Below are 16,571 nucleotides of genomic sequence, written 5' to 3'. Positions count from 1 at the left end.
GCAGCACCATTTACAATAGCTAAGATTTGGAAACAGCCCAAGTGTCCATCAGTAAATGAATGGATAAAAATGCTGTGGTACATTTACATTATGGAATACTATGCAGCAGTAAAAAAAGAGAATTTCTTATCCTTTGAGGCAGCATGAAGGGACCTGGAGAGTATTATGCTAAGTGAAGTAAGCCAATCAGTGAAAGTATCACATGATCTCACTCATATGTGGAATCTAAATAACAAAATAAACTGATGAACAGAGTAGATCCAGAGACATGGAAGCATGGAACAGAGTGCAGAATCTCAGAGGGAAGGTGGGGGAGGGTGGGTGGATAAGAGGTAATCAACCAAGGACCTTGTATGCATATATACACATAGCCCATGGACACAGACAATGGGGCAGTGAGGGCCTGGGGGGAGTAGAGCAGGTCAATTGGGGAAAAGGGGGGAAATATGTAATACTTTCAACAATAAAGAATTAATTTTTTTTAAAAAAAGAAAGCACACTGAGACTGGTAGGAAGGGCGGAGGGAGGAACGGGCTGATTTGACACCCACATGTGCTGTTTTTATAATTATGAGGGAGATCATCTCTGTGGAGTCCTCCAGAGAGGAGCAAAGGGTCCCAGTCCCACACCAGACCCCCAACCCAGGTTTCCAGAGTTGGTAAAAGAAGTCTCCATAACTATAGGCTGTAAAAACCAGCAAGGATTGTGGCTGAGTGTCACAGAGGTTGCTGAAGACCCAGGGGTTCATTTTAAAGACCCAGTGTGCAAACTTATTTGGACTCGATCCCTCTGAGCTCCAATGCCCATCAGCTTTGGGGGACTCAGACACATATGGGGAAGGACTGGATTCTCTGGAAGGGCTGGAACTTGGGGGTGGCTTTCTCCCAGACAGGAGTGCTCACAGGAGGCATTGTTCCTGTGCTGAGACTTCTCCCATCACACGACTGACAGTCATATCTGATTTTCCATCAGCTTGGCTCACACTGTTCAATCCATCCTGGTGATTCCCTGAGAACCCGCCCCATCCAATATGCAGCCTCACCCAAGCTGTTTGCAGAAGCTTTCTGTCCTGACTCAGGCTTCAGACTTTGCTACAGTCTCTCAAAGGAGTAGTAGCTGGCGTCAATGTGCCCCATACCTATGAATAAGAGGTCCAAGACTGAGCTCTAGCACCAGCCTGTCTTGCTTCGCAGCTGGGCCTTCCCTGGGGACTTCTAAGCTCGATACAACTAGTAGTCATCAGCAGGTCTCTCCATAGCTCCTGCAGGGTGGCCCCAGGCAGTGGCTAACTTTACACCTCCCTGAAGGCCCCTGAGTCAGTGCACCCAGAGGACAGCTTCAAATCATACTAGATTACAACTCTACACATCCCCAAGAGACACAATGACACGATCAAGGGACAGACTCAGTGAGCACCAAAGCCCCACTGAAACAAGTCCTGCTAATTGGGGTGTTTCCTGCACAGAAGCTCTTCCACTGTAGTGACAGCTGGTCCTCACAGCCAATTTGCATAGAAGTAAATTCCTCCCAGTGAGACCGACAGCAATCAAGACTCAACTACAAGACTGTGCACATAGCCCATACTGGGGTACACCTAGAGTGCCTAGCTCAGGTAAATGGGGAGGCTGAGCTATTGGGCCCTACAGGACACCTAATACACAAGGCCACTCTACCAAATCCAGGAAACATAGCATCTCTACTTAATATATAGAAACAAACACAGGGAAGCAACCAAAATGTGGAGACAAAGAAACATGTCACAAATGAAAGAAATGGAACCAGACACACTACTAGATACAGAGTTCCAAATCATGGTTATAAGGTTACTCAAGAATCTTCATGCGAGCTTCAAGGGACTTAGTGAGTGAGACTTTCAAAGATCTTAGGTAAAATGTCAAAGACTTGAAAAAGGACTAACCTAAAATTAAGCATACACTAACTAAAATGAAGAATAATTTACAGTGTTTCAATAGTAGAGTATTCCAAGAATCAAATCAGTAACTTGGAATATGTGAAAGCAAAAAATCATCTAAGCAGAAGAGCAAAAAGAAAAAGGAATCCAAAAATATGAAGACAGTGTAAGGAGCCTCTGGAATAACTTCAAGCGTACCAATATTCCCATCATAGGGGTGCTAGAAAGAGAAGAGAGAGTGCAAGATATCGAAAACCTATTTGAAGAAATAATGACAGAAAACTTCCCCTACCTGGTGAAAGAAATAGACTTATAAGCCCAAGAAGCGAACAAGAGGCACCCAAAGAGGCCCACGTCAATACTTTCTTACATAATCAAAATGACAAAGGTTAAAGACAAAGAGAGAATCTTCAAAGCAGCAAGAGAAAAGCAGTAAGTTATCTACAAGGGAGCAGCCATACAGCTGTCAACTGATATCTCAACAGAAACTTTGCAGGTCAGAAGGGAGTGGCAAAATATTCAAAGTGATGAAAAGCAAGAATATAACCAAGAACACTCTACCCAGCAAAACTATCACTTAGAATTGAAAGTCATATAAACAGCTTCACATACAAGAAAGGAGTTCATCACCACCAAACCAGTATTACATGAAATGTTGAAGGGTATTCTTTAAGAAGAGGAAAAAGGAGGGGGAAAAATGATCAAATATATGAACAATAAAATGGCAATAAATACATATCTACCAACAATTGAATCTAAAAATGAAAGTAAACGAACAAGAAATCTAATGAACAAAATAAACTGTTGAACAATTTTTTAATAAGCAGGCAGAAAAGGCAAGAACATACAATGAGATAAATTAATATATGGGGCTGGGAAAATTGTACAGATGCACACAAAAAATGAAATTAGACTACCTTCTTACACAATATACAAGAATAAACTCAAAATGTATTAAAGACTTAAATAGAGGATTTAAAACCATAAAACTCCTAGAAGACAACACAGATAGGCAGTAAAATCTCTATTTTTCTTAGCAGTATTTCCTTGGGCATGTGAAGCAAAAAAAAAAAAAAAAAATGGGACTATATAAAACTAAAATAGGTAAAGTTCTGCACAGCAAAGAAAACCATAAAAAAAGAAAACCTGCCCTAACCGGTTTGGCTCAGTGGATAGAGTGTCTGCCTGCAGAGTGAAGGGTCCCAGGTTTGATTCCGGTCAAGGGCATGTACCTTGGTTGTGGGCACATTCCCAGTAGGGAGTGTGCAGGAGGCAGCTGATCGATGTTTCTTTCTCATCAATGTTTCTAACTCTCTATCCCTCTCCCTTCCTCTCTGTAAAAAATCAATAAAATATATTTTTTTTAAAAAAGACAACCTGTTGAATAGGATAACATGTTCACCAAGGATATATCTGATAAGGCTTTAATATCCAAAATTTATAAAGAACTCATAAAACTCAACACCCAAAAAAATGCAATTAAAAATGGGCAGTGGATGGCATATGAAAGAGACATATGAAAAAATGCTTAGCATTACTAATCATTAGAGAAATGCAAATTAAAACCACAATGAAACAGCACTTTACACCTGTCAGAATGGCTATCATCAATAATCAACAAATACCAAGTGTTAACAAGGATGTGGAGAAGAGGGAACTCCTGTGCACTGTTGGTGGGGATGCAGACTGGTGAAGCCACTATGGAAAACAGCATGAAAGGTCCACAGAAAATTAAATATAGAACTACCTTATGACCCAGTGATTCCACTTCTGCGTATATATCTGAAGAACCCCCAAACACTAATTTATTTATTTATTTTTAATTTTTATTTATTTTTTATTGCTTAAAGTATTACAAAGGGTATTACATATGTGTCCATTTTATCCCCCCGCCCTAGACAGTCCCCTAGCCTCCCCTATTCCCCAGTGTCTTATGTCCATTGGTTATGCTTATATGCATGCATACAAGTCCTTTAGTTGATCTCTTACCCCCCTACCTCCTGCCCCCCAACCCTCCCCGGCCTTCCCGCTGCAGTTTGACAATCTGCCAAAACACTAATTTAAAAGAATATATATGTATACACACACACACACACACACACACACACACAAATAAAAGACAAAGATGCTAATTGACTGTACCTTCACTACACCCATCAGCCAATAAGAAGAGTATTCAAATTAACCCAACAAAGATGACCATTAAATTTGCATACTGCAGGTGGGGCCGGCAGCGCGAGACGCTGCCCCTGGGATCCAGGCCTCAGATCTGTGACCTGGCGAAGCGGGGCCGGCAGCACTCAACGCTGCCCATGGGATCAGGCCTGCTGTGGGCGACCAGGGGAGGCAGGGCAGGCAACGTGGGATAGGGCCTGCCATCTGCCACTCGGGGAATGGGCCTAAACCAGCAGGTTGTTATCTCCCAAGGGGTCCCAGACTGTGAGAGGGCACAGGTCGGGCTGAGGGACAACCCCCACCCCCCGGCCAGTGCACAAATTTTTGTGCACCAGGCCTCTAATCCTCTAATATATATATATATATATATATATATATATATATATATATATATATATATATATATATATATATATATCTCCCTATGTTTATTGCAGTTATTTACCATAGACAAGATATGGAAGAAACTCAAGTGCCAATCAATAATCAAGTGGATAAAAAAAGCAATGGTACATATACACAATGGAGTATTATTTGATTATAAAAAAAATGAAATCTTGCCATCTGTGACTGCATGGATGAACCTACTGGTAGAGGGCATTATGCTAAGTGAAAAAAGGCAGAAAGAGAACAACAAATACCATATGATTTCACTTATATGTGGAATCTAAAAAATTCATAAATAGTGAAATAAAACAGAAAGAGAATCATAGATACAGAGAACAGGCTGATGGAGACAGATGGGAAGGATTTGGGGGAATGGGTGGAAAAAGTGATGGGATTAAGAAGTACAAATTGGGCCCAGCCAGTGTGACTCAGTGATTTGCTGGGAGCTGGTCCATCCTTGCTGTTTCAAAGGACCTGGCATATATGGCATACTGTTCTTAAAATGTTTGCTCACCTTCTTGGCACTATGTGTTTTAACCAAGGTTTCCTCTCTGAGAAAGGTTGTTTCCCCAGGTAGGGATTTTCCCCTGAAGTTAGGGAGGGAATAAAACCCCTCAACTAAGTGCCAGGTGGGTAAGTAATCATTTTAACTACGAACAATCATGCTTAAGCTATATAATCTTTACTCCCTAGAATGGAGATAAGAAACGCCCTAACCTTTGTAATAGAGATTGATAGGATTGAATCAACTGGTATAAATACAGATGTAACAAGACAGCGAGAGACAGAACTTAGAAGACAGAACCAAGAGGCACAGAACTTAGACACAGAACCTAGAGAAGAACCTAGAGACAGAACATGGCAAAAGATCCTGGACTGAACCTGACTGCAGAAATTGGCAAGAGAACCTGACTAGAACCTGGTGACTGAACCTGGCTGGAGAACCTAGCGAGGGAACATGGCTACAGAACCTGGCTGGAGAACCTGGAGAACCTAGCAAGAGAACATGGACACAGAACCTGGCTGGAGATCCTAACCAGAACTTCGCTGGAGATCCTAACCAGAACTTCGCTGGAGATCCTGAACAGAACTTCGCTGGAGATCCTGAACAGAACTTGGCTAGAGATCCTGGCTAGGCTGCTGATCAACTGAATGCTGTCTCCGTGTCATTCCTTCTTCGCCGACTCTGTCCACACCTTTGGGGACCCCTGGACCTGCTGGGGTTGGACCCCGGCAGTGATTGAGCCTAGACCGGGGTGGGCAAACTTTTTGACTCGAGGGCCACAATGGGTTCTTAAACTGGACTCAGAAGAAGGAGCTGCGGCCGAGTTTCCCGACGTTGCCATGTTAACACTGCTGCTGGTGAAGGAGCGGAGGGGAGAGCAAGAGAACCCTCCGCTCTTTCTGCTCCACAGGCCGGATAGAGCAGCCGAATGGGCCGGATCCAGCCCGCGGGCCGTAGTTTGCCCACGGCTGGCCTAGACCTATGAACCAGAAGGTTCTGGTTCGATTCTTGGTTAGGTTACATGCCTGAGTCGAGGGTTTGATCCCCAGTGAGGGGTGTGTAGGAGGCAGCTGGTCAATGATCCTCTTTCATCACCGATATTTCAGCCTCTCCTTTCCTCTCTGAAATCAATAAAAATATATATTTTTAAAAAGAAGTATAAATTGGTAGTTACAAAATAGTAAAGGGGATGTAAAGTACAGTATAAGAAATATAGTCAATAATATTGTAATGACTATTTTTGGTGCCAGGTGGGTAGTTGAAATTGCAGGGGGTGGGGAGTGAACCACTTTGCAAAGTATATGATTGTCTAACCACTATGCTGCACACCTATAAATAATACAAAATAATATTGACTATAAACTATAATTGAAATTTTTTAAAAGTGCTATCATATATTGAATTCCTTGGATGCTTATCTTTTAGAATCTGGACAATAGAGTTATGCAAGTTATGCAAATGAAGAAAGTACACTGTGTTTCCTTCTGTTGTCCAATTATCCTCAGATTTTAGCTAAAGTAAGATGTAGCAGATTCTATACCAAGCATATCCAACTCAAAGGCTAACATGGGCCAAATAAACGATGCATGCGGCCCACAAGTTTGACATGCTTGTCCTACACAGTCAACTTTTCAATTCAACAAATACATACTGTGTGACTACTCAAATACACAATGTGTCTCTACTACATGCATAGGTTCTGGGGATACAGCAGCAAACTAAAGAGGCAAAAATCCCTGTCCTCAAGCACTCTCAGGGTGGCTGGCTCTGGCAAAGAAACCATGCCATCTTACAGGGGAAAGCTGTGAGTAGGAGCCCGGACTCACCTCTAACCAGATTAGCCTCAGACAGCATACTGGACCCTACAGCCACTCTGGCCAAAGACCTGTTACCACATCTGTAGACCACTGATTCTGGAACTCCAGCCTCTGGCCCCAAGCTCCTGTGAGTTCCAGAGTGCACTCCCCTCCCATCAAGCCCACTGCTCCAGTCACAGGCTCCACATGACCCAGGGCCTGGGCCCTCCTGAGACTCTTGGAGTGGGAGACCTTCTCACCAAGCCCACCACTTCAGTCACAGGCCCTGTGCTACCCAGCATCTGAGCCCTCCTGTGAGACTCACAGTGTATGAGTCTCCCACCAACCTCATATCTTCAGCCACATACCCTGCGGTACCTGGCACTTGGGAGTGCAAGACCCTCTCACTAAGCCCATCATTTCAGCCACAGGCCCCATAATACCTGGTGCCTTGGCCCATCAGTGAATATTGCAGTGCACAGCCCTCCCGCCAAGCCTGCCACTTCATCCACAGGCACCACACTACCAGGCAGGTGAGCCTCTGGAGAGTCTCAGACTGTATGACCCTCCTGCCAAGCCTGCCGATGCTGCCACAGGACTCATGCAACCTGGCGCCTGGACCATCTGGTGAGCCTCGGAGTGTGTGGCCCTCCCACCAAGCCTGCCACTTCAGCCACAGGCCCCACTCGATTTGATACCTGGACCCTTCAGTGAGTCTCAGAGTGTGCAAGCCCACCCCCAACGGTCTTCCTCCCCACCTCACTGCCAAGCCAACCGATTCAGTCACAGGCTTGCATGACTTGGCACCTGGACATTTCAGTGAGAGCAAAAATGGGGAGACAAAGAAACAACCTCAAAAGAAAGAAAAGGAGGAATCACTAAAAAACAAACTAAATGAAACAGAGGCATGTAATGGATAAGAAAAATAATTCAGAGAAAGGTTCATACAGTCTGGCTAGATGAGAAAATCAATTTATGTAAGAATCAAGAGAAATCAAGAATGATATAGCTACAATACAAAACACAATGGAAGGTTTCAACAGTAAACTAGAAGACATAGAGGACCAAATTAGCGAGTGAGAAGAAAGGACAGAAAAACACACCCAATCTGAACAACAATTGGAGAAAAAAATTGAAAGCAGGAGGAGTGCCTAAGGGAACTTTTGGACAAAAAGAAACAAAGTAATATCAGTATAATAGGGGTACAGAATTACATAAGAGGAGCAAGGATTATAACACTTATTTGAAGAAATAATGACAGAAAATTTCCCTGATTTGGGGAAGAAAAAAGCCACACGAGCACAGAGTCCCAAATAAGATGAACCCAAAGAGACCTACACCAAGACACCTCGTAACTATAATAGCAAACATTAATGACAAAGAGAGAATCTTAAAAGTTGCAAGAGAAAAGAAAGATAGTTACTTAAAAGGGATTTCCCATTAGATTATCCAATGATTTCTCAACAGAAACACATCAGTCCAGAAAAGAATGAAAGGAAATTTACAAAGTGATGCAAAGAAAGAGACTGAATCCAAGAATACACTATCCAGCAAGGATATCATTCAAAATTGAAGGGGAAATAAGGAGCTTCACAGACAAAAAAAGGCTAAGCGAGTTTATCACTACTAAGTCAGCAATGCAAGAAATGGTAAAGGGACTGTTGTAAAAAGAAGACATAGAAAGGGAAGAAGGAGCACAGGCATAAAGAAGAAAAATGGCTACAAACAAGTACCTATCAATAAAAACTTATATGCCTTGACCTGTTTGGCTCAGTGGATAGAGGGTCAGCCTGTTGACTCAAGGGTCCCAGGTTCGATTCCGGTTGGGGGCATGTACCTTGGTTGCAGGCACATACCAGTAGGGAGTGTGCAGGAGGCAGCTGACCGATCTTTCTCTCTCATCGATGTTTCTGACTTTCTATCCCTCTCCCTTCCTTTCTGTAAGAAATCAATAAAATATATTTTAAAAAATAAATAATAAACTTATATGTAAATGGATTAAATGCTCCAATCAAAAGACACTCAGAAAGCCAAGAGACACATGAAAACATGCTCAAAGTCACTAATCATCTGAAAGATGCAAATCAAAATGACACCTGTCAGAATGGCTATCATCAACAAATCAACAAATGACAAGTGCTGCAGAGGATGCGGAGAAAAAGAAACCCTCCTTCACTGCTGGTGGGAATGCAGACCGGTGCAGCCATTGTGGAAAACAGTATGGCGTTTCCACAAAAATTTAAAAATGGAACTGCCATTTGATCCAGTAATACCACTTCTAGGAATGTATCCAAAAAAAACCCCAGAAATACTAATCAGAAAGGATATATGCACCACTATCTTCATAGCAGCACAATTTACAATAGCCAAGATTTGGAAACAGACTAAATGCCCATCGACAGATGAGTGGATTAGAAAACTATGGCACATCTATATAACGGAATACTATGCTGCTATAAAAAAGAAGGAATTCTTACCATTTGCAGCAGCATGGATGGAACTGGAGACCATTATCCTAAGTGAAATAAGCCAGGAAGTGAAAGAAAAACACCACATGATCTCACTCATTTATAGATAATAAAGAACATTATAACCTAATGAACAAAAAGATAGATACAGAGGCAGAGAAGCATGGAACAGACTGTCAAATTACAGTGGAAAGGCTGGGGAGTATTGCGGGGGAGGTAAGAGATCAACCAAAAGACTTGTATGCATGCATATAAGCATAACCAATGGACCCAAGATACTGGGGGGGGGGGGGTGAGGGCATGTGCCGGGCGGTAGGGGAGGCCAGGGAAAGCCAATGGGGGGGGGGGAGAAGGAGACACACGTACTACTATCTGTAATACTTTAAACAATAAAATAAAATTTTTTAAAAAAGATATTGAGTAGCTGAATGGATAAAAAAAACCCTGACAGATATATGTGCTGTCTACAAGAGACCTACCTCAGAACAAAGGACTCCCACAGACTGAAAGTCAAGGGATAGAAAAATATTTTTCAGACAAATGGAAATGAAAAAAAAAAAAGCTGGGGTAACAATTCTTGTACTTGACAAAATAGACTTCCGAGGGAAGGCCATAACAAGCGATAAGGAAGGCCACTTTATAATACTAAAGAGATCGATACAACAAGAGGATATAACTCTGGTAAATATATATGCACCCAATACAGGGGCACCCAAATACATTAAAAAAAAAAAAACTCTCCTGGAAGATATCAAGGAAGAGACTGACAACAATACAATCATAGTAGGTGACTTTAATACCCCATTGACATCACTGGATAAATCCTCTACGAAAAAAAAAAAATCAACAAAGAAACAGCAATCCTAAATGACTCACTAGATCAGATGGAATTAATTGACATCTTCAGAACATTTCACCCCAAAGCCACAGAATATACATTCTTCTCAAGTGCACATGGGACATTGTCAAAGATACGCCACATATTGAGACACCGGCAAAGTCTCTTCAGATTTAAGAAGATTGAAATCATATAAAGCATCTTCTCAGATCACAATGGCATAATATTAAAAATCAACTACAATGAAAACAATCAAATAAATTCAAACATGCTGGGGTTCTTGTCCCAGCATCAAGAAGGGTTCAGGAATCTGGAGAAGGCTGTGCATAGATGATATAGGAATTCAGAGACTAATAAAGCGTCTGGAGATGAAAGATAAGTTTGAAAGGCATTGGGGGTCAGAGGACTTTCAGCTAAAGGAACTGAAGACTACCTCCTTGTCTAGTACCCTTGCTTTTATTAACACAATTTTTCCTGAGGCGAGGCAGAGATATACACTTCAAAGGGTAAGGTTTCAAAGGGTACAGAAGCATTGTCAGTTTGGGGGAATTAGCCTACCTCTGTTCAGGTGTTTGGCCAGTAGGAGGCAATAACATGTAGATTAAGATGCCTTTTTGCTGTCTGGCAGCCACAATCAGTTTCCTATTCAGGTTTGGGGAAATGCCTTTAGCCATTCCCAACAGGTGACTACATTTGTGACTCAACCCTGTTGAGTCTCCAAGTCTCATCGACCTTTTGATGAAACTCTTGAAATTATGACATGCTGGAATTGGTCGACGGCACAAACACTTGAGAACTAAATAGCATGTTATTGAACAACTAGAGGCCCAGTACACGAATTCATGCACCAGTGGGGTCTATTGGCTTGGCCTGCAGAATCGGGCCGAAACCAGCTCTCAGACATCCCCCAAGGTGTCCCAGATTGTGAGAGGGAGGAAGCCAGACCGAGAGACACCACCGTTGCACAGTTGGGGCCAGGGAGGGAAGTGGAAGGTTGGCCAGCCAGGGATGGACCACAAGAGGGCTCCAGGGCATGTCTGGCCCATCTTGCTAAGTCCCATTCGGACAGATCCCAGCAGCAAGCTAACCTACTGGTCAGAGCATCTCTCACCTGGTGGGCAGTACACATCAGAGTGACTGGTTGACTGTCTGCTCCTGGTGGTCAGTACACGTCATAGCAAGCGGTTGAGCAGCCGTAGCATATCATTAGCAAATTATGCTTTGATTGGTTGAATGGACAACTGGACACTTAGTATATATTAGGCTTTTATTATATAGGATGATTGGGTTACCAAAGAGATCAAAAAAGAAATAAAAACATCGTGGAGACAATTGACAATGTAAACAAAACAATCCAAAATCTATGAGACACAGTGAAAGCAATCCTGAGAGGGAAGTTCATAGCATTACAGGCCTACCTCAAAAAACAAGAAAAACTAGTACTAACTAACTCTACAAATTAAAGATTTAGAAACAGAGCAACAGGAAAAGTCCAGGATGAGTAGAAGGAAGGAAATAATAAAAATCAGAGCTGAAATACATGACATAGAGACCAAAAAAATAAAAAAATAAAACAAGAGCTGGTTCTTTGAAAGAATAAAGGAGATTGATGAACCTCTATCCAGGCTTACCAAGAAGCAAAGACAGAGAACCCAAATAAAGAAACTCAGAAATGAAAGATGTGAAGTGAAGTAACAACCAACCTCACATAAATACAAAGGATTGTAAAAAAACTACTATGAAAAACTTTATTACAAAAAATTCGTCAACCTAGAAGAAATGGACACATTCCTAGAAAAATATGACCTTCCAAAACTCAATCAGGAAGAATCAAATCATCTGAAAAAGGCCGATAACTATGGAGCAAATTGAAGCAGTGTTTAAAAAACTTCCATCAAACAAAAGCTCAGGCCAGATGGCTTCACAGGGTATTTTTACTAAACATTGAAAGAAGTAAAACCTACCTCCTCAGACTTTTCCAAAAAATCCAAGTGGAAGGAACACTTCCAAGATCATTCTATGAAGCCAGAATTACCCTAATCCCAAAACCAGATAAAGACAACACGAAGAAGGAGAATTACCAGCCAAAATCCCTGATGAACATAGATGCCAAAATCCTCAACCAAATTCTAGCAAACCAGATCCAGCATTACATTAGAAAGATCATAGACCATGACCAAGTGGGAGTTATTCTGGGGATGCTAGAATGGTACAAGATTTGAAAATCAATAAGCAATACAAAAAATAAACAAAATGAGAGACAAAAATCACATAATCATATTAATTGATGCAGAAAAAGCATTTGACAAATTCCAACATCCTTTTTTGATAAAAATACTAAGCAAGGTGGGAATAGAAGGATTATACCTCAACAAAATATAAGCCTTATATGACAAACCTACAGCCAACATCATACTCAATGGGCAAAAACTAAAACCATTTCTCTTAAGAGCAGAAACAAGACAAGGATGCCCACTCTCACCACTCCTGTTTGACATAGCAATGGACTGCTAGCCATAGCAATCAGACTAGAAGAAAAAATAAAAGCCATCCAAATTGGAAAACGAGAAGTAAAACTGTCATTATTGGCAGATGTCATAATATTGTACATACAGAACCCTAAAGACTCCATCAAAAAACTACTAGACTTAATTAATGAATTCAGCAATGTAGCAGGATACAAAATTAATACCCAGAAATCTATGGCTTTTTTTATACACCAATAATTAACTCATAGAAAGAGAACAAAAAATCCCATTTACCATTGCACCAAAAACTTAAGATACCTAGGAATAAACTTAATTAAGGAGGTAAAAGACCTGTGCTCTTAAAACTACAGGACATTGAAAAAAGACATAAAGAAAGACACAAACAAATGGAAGAACATACCATGTTCATGGATTGGTAGAATCAACTTCATTAAAATATCCATATTACCCAAAGCCATCTAAGATTCAATGAAATCCCCATTAAAATACCAACAGACTATTTAACAGAGCTAGAGTAAATACTCCAAAAATTAATATGGAATAAAAAAAGGCCCTGAATAGCTGCAGCAATCTTGAGAAAGAAGAACAAAGTTGAAGGGATCACAATACCAGATATCAAGCTATATTACAAAGCCACTGTTCTCCAAACTGCCTGGTACTGGGACGAGAACAGACATATAGACCAATGGAATCGAACAGAGAACCCAGAAATCGTTCCAAGCCATTATGCTCAATTAGTATTTGACAAAGGTGGCAACAGCATACAATAGAGTTAAGACTGTCTCTTCAATAAATGGTGTTGGGAAAATTGGACAGATACATGCAAAAAAAATGAAACTAGAATGCCACCTTACACCATACACAAAAATAAACTCAAAATAGATAAATGTAAGATGGGAAACCATAAAAATCTTAGAAGAATCCATAGGCAGCAAAATATTAGACAAATGTCGTAGCAATATCTTTACTAATACAGCTCTTATGGCAATGGAGACTAAGGAGAAAATAAACAAATGGGATTACATCAAAATAAAAAGCTTCTGCACAGCAAAAGAAACCATCAACAGAACAAAAAGAAAACCCACAGAAAGGGAAAACATATTTGCCAATGTTATATCTGATTAGGGTGTAATCACCAAAATGTATAGGGAGCTCATACATCTTAACAAGGGAAGATAAACAATGCAAACAAAAAAATGGGCAAAGGATCTAAATAGACACTTTTTGAAAGAGGACATTCAGAAAGCCAAGAGACATATGAAAACATGCTCAAAGTCACTAATCATCTGAGAGATGCAATTCAAAACAATAATGAGATACCATCTCACACCTGTCAGAATGGCTATCATCAACAAATCAACAAACAACAAGTGCTGGCGGGGATGAAGAGAAAAAGGAACCCTCCTGCACTGCTGGTGGGAATGCAGACTGATGCAGCTACTGAGAAGAACAGTATGGAGTTCTCTCAAAAAACTAAAAATGGAACTCCCATTTGACCCAGTGATCCCACTCCCAGGAATATATCCCAAGAAACTAGAAACACCAACTAGAAAGGACATATGCACCCTTATGTTCATAGCAGCACAATTTACCATAGCTAAGATTTGGAAACAGCCTAAGTGCCCATCAGCAGATGAGTGGATTAAAAAACTGTGGTACATCTACACAATGTAATACTGCGCTGCTGTAAAAAAGAAGGAACTCTTACAATTCTCATCAGGATGGATGGGCATGGAGAGCATTATGCTATGTGAAATAAGCCAGTCAGAGAATGGTAAATATCACATGGTCTCCCTCATTTTGGGAATATAATCAACAACATAAACTGATGAACAAAAATAGACCCAGAGACATAGAAGCATGAAACAGACCATCAAACCTCAGAGGGAAAGCAGGAGAGGGTGGGTAAGGGATCAACCAAAAGACTTGTAAGCATGCATATAAGCATAACCAATGGACACAGATGCTAGAGGGGGGAGGGAATGTGTTAGGTGGTGCGAGTGGCTGGGGTAAGATCAATAGGGAGAAAAGGAGACATACTGTATGTAATACTATGAATAATAAAGAATTTAAAAAAATATCCCTGCCCTCATGAAAGCTACAATCTAAATGGGGGAAAAAGCAGTGGTACATATATACAATAGATATTTAACCTGTGCATTTTTATGTTAACAAGCAAAATGTTTACCATGTTAAACCCTGATCAACAGTGGTACATACTAGGAAGGAAAAAATAAGTCAGGAAAGGAGGGCAAGAATTATTTAAATGATGATTGCCTAGTAAAGCAAGCACTTTTATAAATGCTTGCCTTTTAATAGTTTATCAATGACACATCTGTTGGTATATATTAGAGATCAACAAACTCTTTCTGTAAAGGGCCAGAGAGTACATATTTTAAGCTTTCTAAGCCATAGGTCTTTGTCACAACTACTCAACTCTGCTGTTGTAGTACAAAAGAAGCCACATAAATGAATTTGTGAGTGCCTTCATTCTAATAAAACTTTATGGATACTGAAATTGAAATTTTATATAATTTTCAAGTGTCATGAAATTTTCTTTGAAATTGTTTTCAACCATTTAAAAATGCAAAAACTATTCTCAGTTCATGGGCTATACAAAAAAAAAGCAGCAAGGCATTATATGCCAACCTCTGGAGTACACAATGAAATGATTTACTGACTTTTCAAAAATCAACAAGTCAAAAGAAATATAACTAAGCCTAGGATATATATTAATGAAACATAAAGATCCAGCACTATCGGAGAAACTAAGATGGCGGCATAGATAAACACCGGGAAATTGCTGCTTCCCACAACAATTGATAAATGCATCAAAAACACAAGCCGGACTCATCCAGAACTACAGGAGAGCTGGCTGAGTGTAAATTCTACAACTAGAAGGAAAGAAAAGCACACTGAGAGCCAGAGGAGCTGCAGAGGTGGAGTGCAGAGGTACGGGGTCTCACGCGCACGGAAAGGGTCTGGCACCTGAGGACGCGGCTGTCTTTTTGAATCCGGAGGGAGACACAAGCTCCCCACGGCTCTGAAATCCGGTTCCGGGAAGTCTCTGGGGACCCAGAACTCATACGGGGAGAAACTGGTCTCTCTGGCAGCGGGCGAGCTTGAGGGCAGTTTTCCCTCAGAGGTGCTTGCAGCCATTGCTGGGACACTGGGACTGGCAACTCCTTAGGGCGGGGCTGAGGCTCCACCATAGCTGCTTCCTCCGCCCTTTGATTCCTTGAGACCCCACCCCGCCCAGGCTGCAGCAGAGGCTTTTGTATATGAATGCTCCGGCCATTTGCAACCTGTAACTACCTAACCTCAGCTGGGCCAGATAGACCCAGAGCTTCCAAGAGAAGGCCCAAGGCCCCACAGCGGCTTGCATTGCTACACAGCTGAGCATCATCAGGGCACTTCCAAACTCCAAAAAAAGGAAGGGGAATCTGCAGTTCTCTTCATAGTTCCTGCTGTGTAACCTCAGGCAGAGGCTAAATTAGCACATCCTTAGATCCAAGAGCCACTGTACCCAGTGGTCAGAGGGGGACCATCCAGATCACAACTCCTCAGATCCATAAGGGACACACTCAGGGTGCAGTCTCAGTGAGCACCAAAGCCCCACTGAAGCAAGTCTTGCCCCAGAAAGGTGTCTTCAGCACGGAAGTTCTCCCACCATAGACACAGCTGATTCTCACTGCCAATTGGCCTGGAGGTCAATTCCTCCCAGTGAGCCTACAACAACCAAGGCATAGCTACAACAAGACTGTGCACAAAGCCCATAAGGGGGTGCACCAAGAGTGTCCACCTCAGGTAACTGGGGAGGCTGAGCCACTGGGCCCTACAGGACACCTAGCACACAAAGCCATTCTATCAACACAGGGAAGCAGCCAAAATGCGGAGACAAAGAAACAGGTCACAAATGGCAGAAACGGAGGAAAGCAAACGACTGGATATAGAGTTCAAGGCCACGTTTATAAGGTTTTTCAAGAATTTTATGGAAACCG

At 41.6% G+C, this 16,571-nt stretch overlaps 1 protein-coding gene across 4 annotated transcripts in view; it reads right to left on the bottom strand.

Moving 5' to 3' along the window:
- The window catches only part of PRRG1 (proline rich and Gla domain 1), a 256,213-nt gene that overhangs the window by 164,357 nt on the left and 75,285 nt on the right, over positions 1 to 16,571 (bottom strand). Inside the window, exon 2 of one of the 4 annotated variants that reach the window (XM_059679879.1) lies at positions 6,005 to 6,100. The exons of 2 other annotated variants lie outside the window; for them this stretch is intronic. The gene's annotated coding sequence lies outside the window, so the exon portion shown is untranslated. Of the gene's footprint in view, positions 1 to 6,004; positions 6,101 to 8,612; positions 8,634 to 16,571 lie in introns of those variants that run through there. One more of the 4 variants, XM_059679881.1, reaches the window with a different exon arrangement.

Source organism: Myotis daubentonii, chromosome X (genome assembly GCF_963259705.1).
Source record: "Myotis daubentonii chromosome X, mMyoDau2.1, whole genome shotgun sequence".
In the NCBI taxonomy this organism is placed as follows: Eukaryota; Metazoa; Chordata; class Mammalia; order Chiroptera; family Vespertilionidae; genus Myotis; species Myotis daubentonii.
The sequence above is the reverse complement of the archived record's forward strand: the minus strand, read 5'-3'. Positions and strand labels throughout refer to the sequence as shown.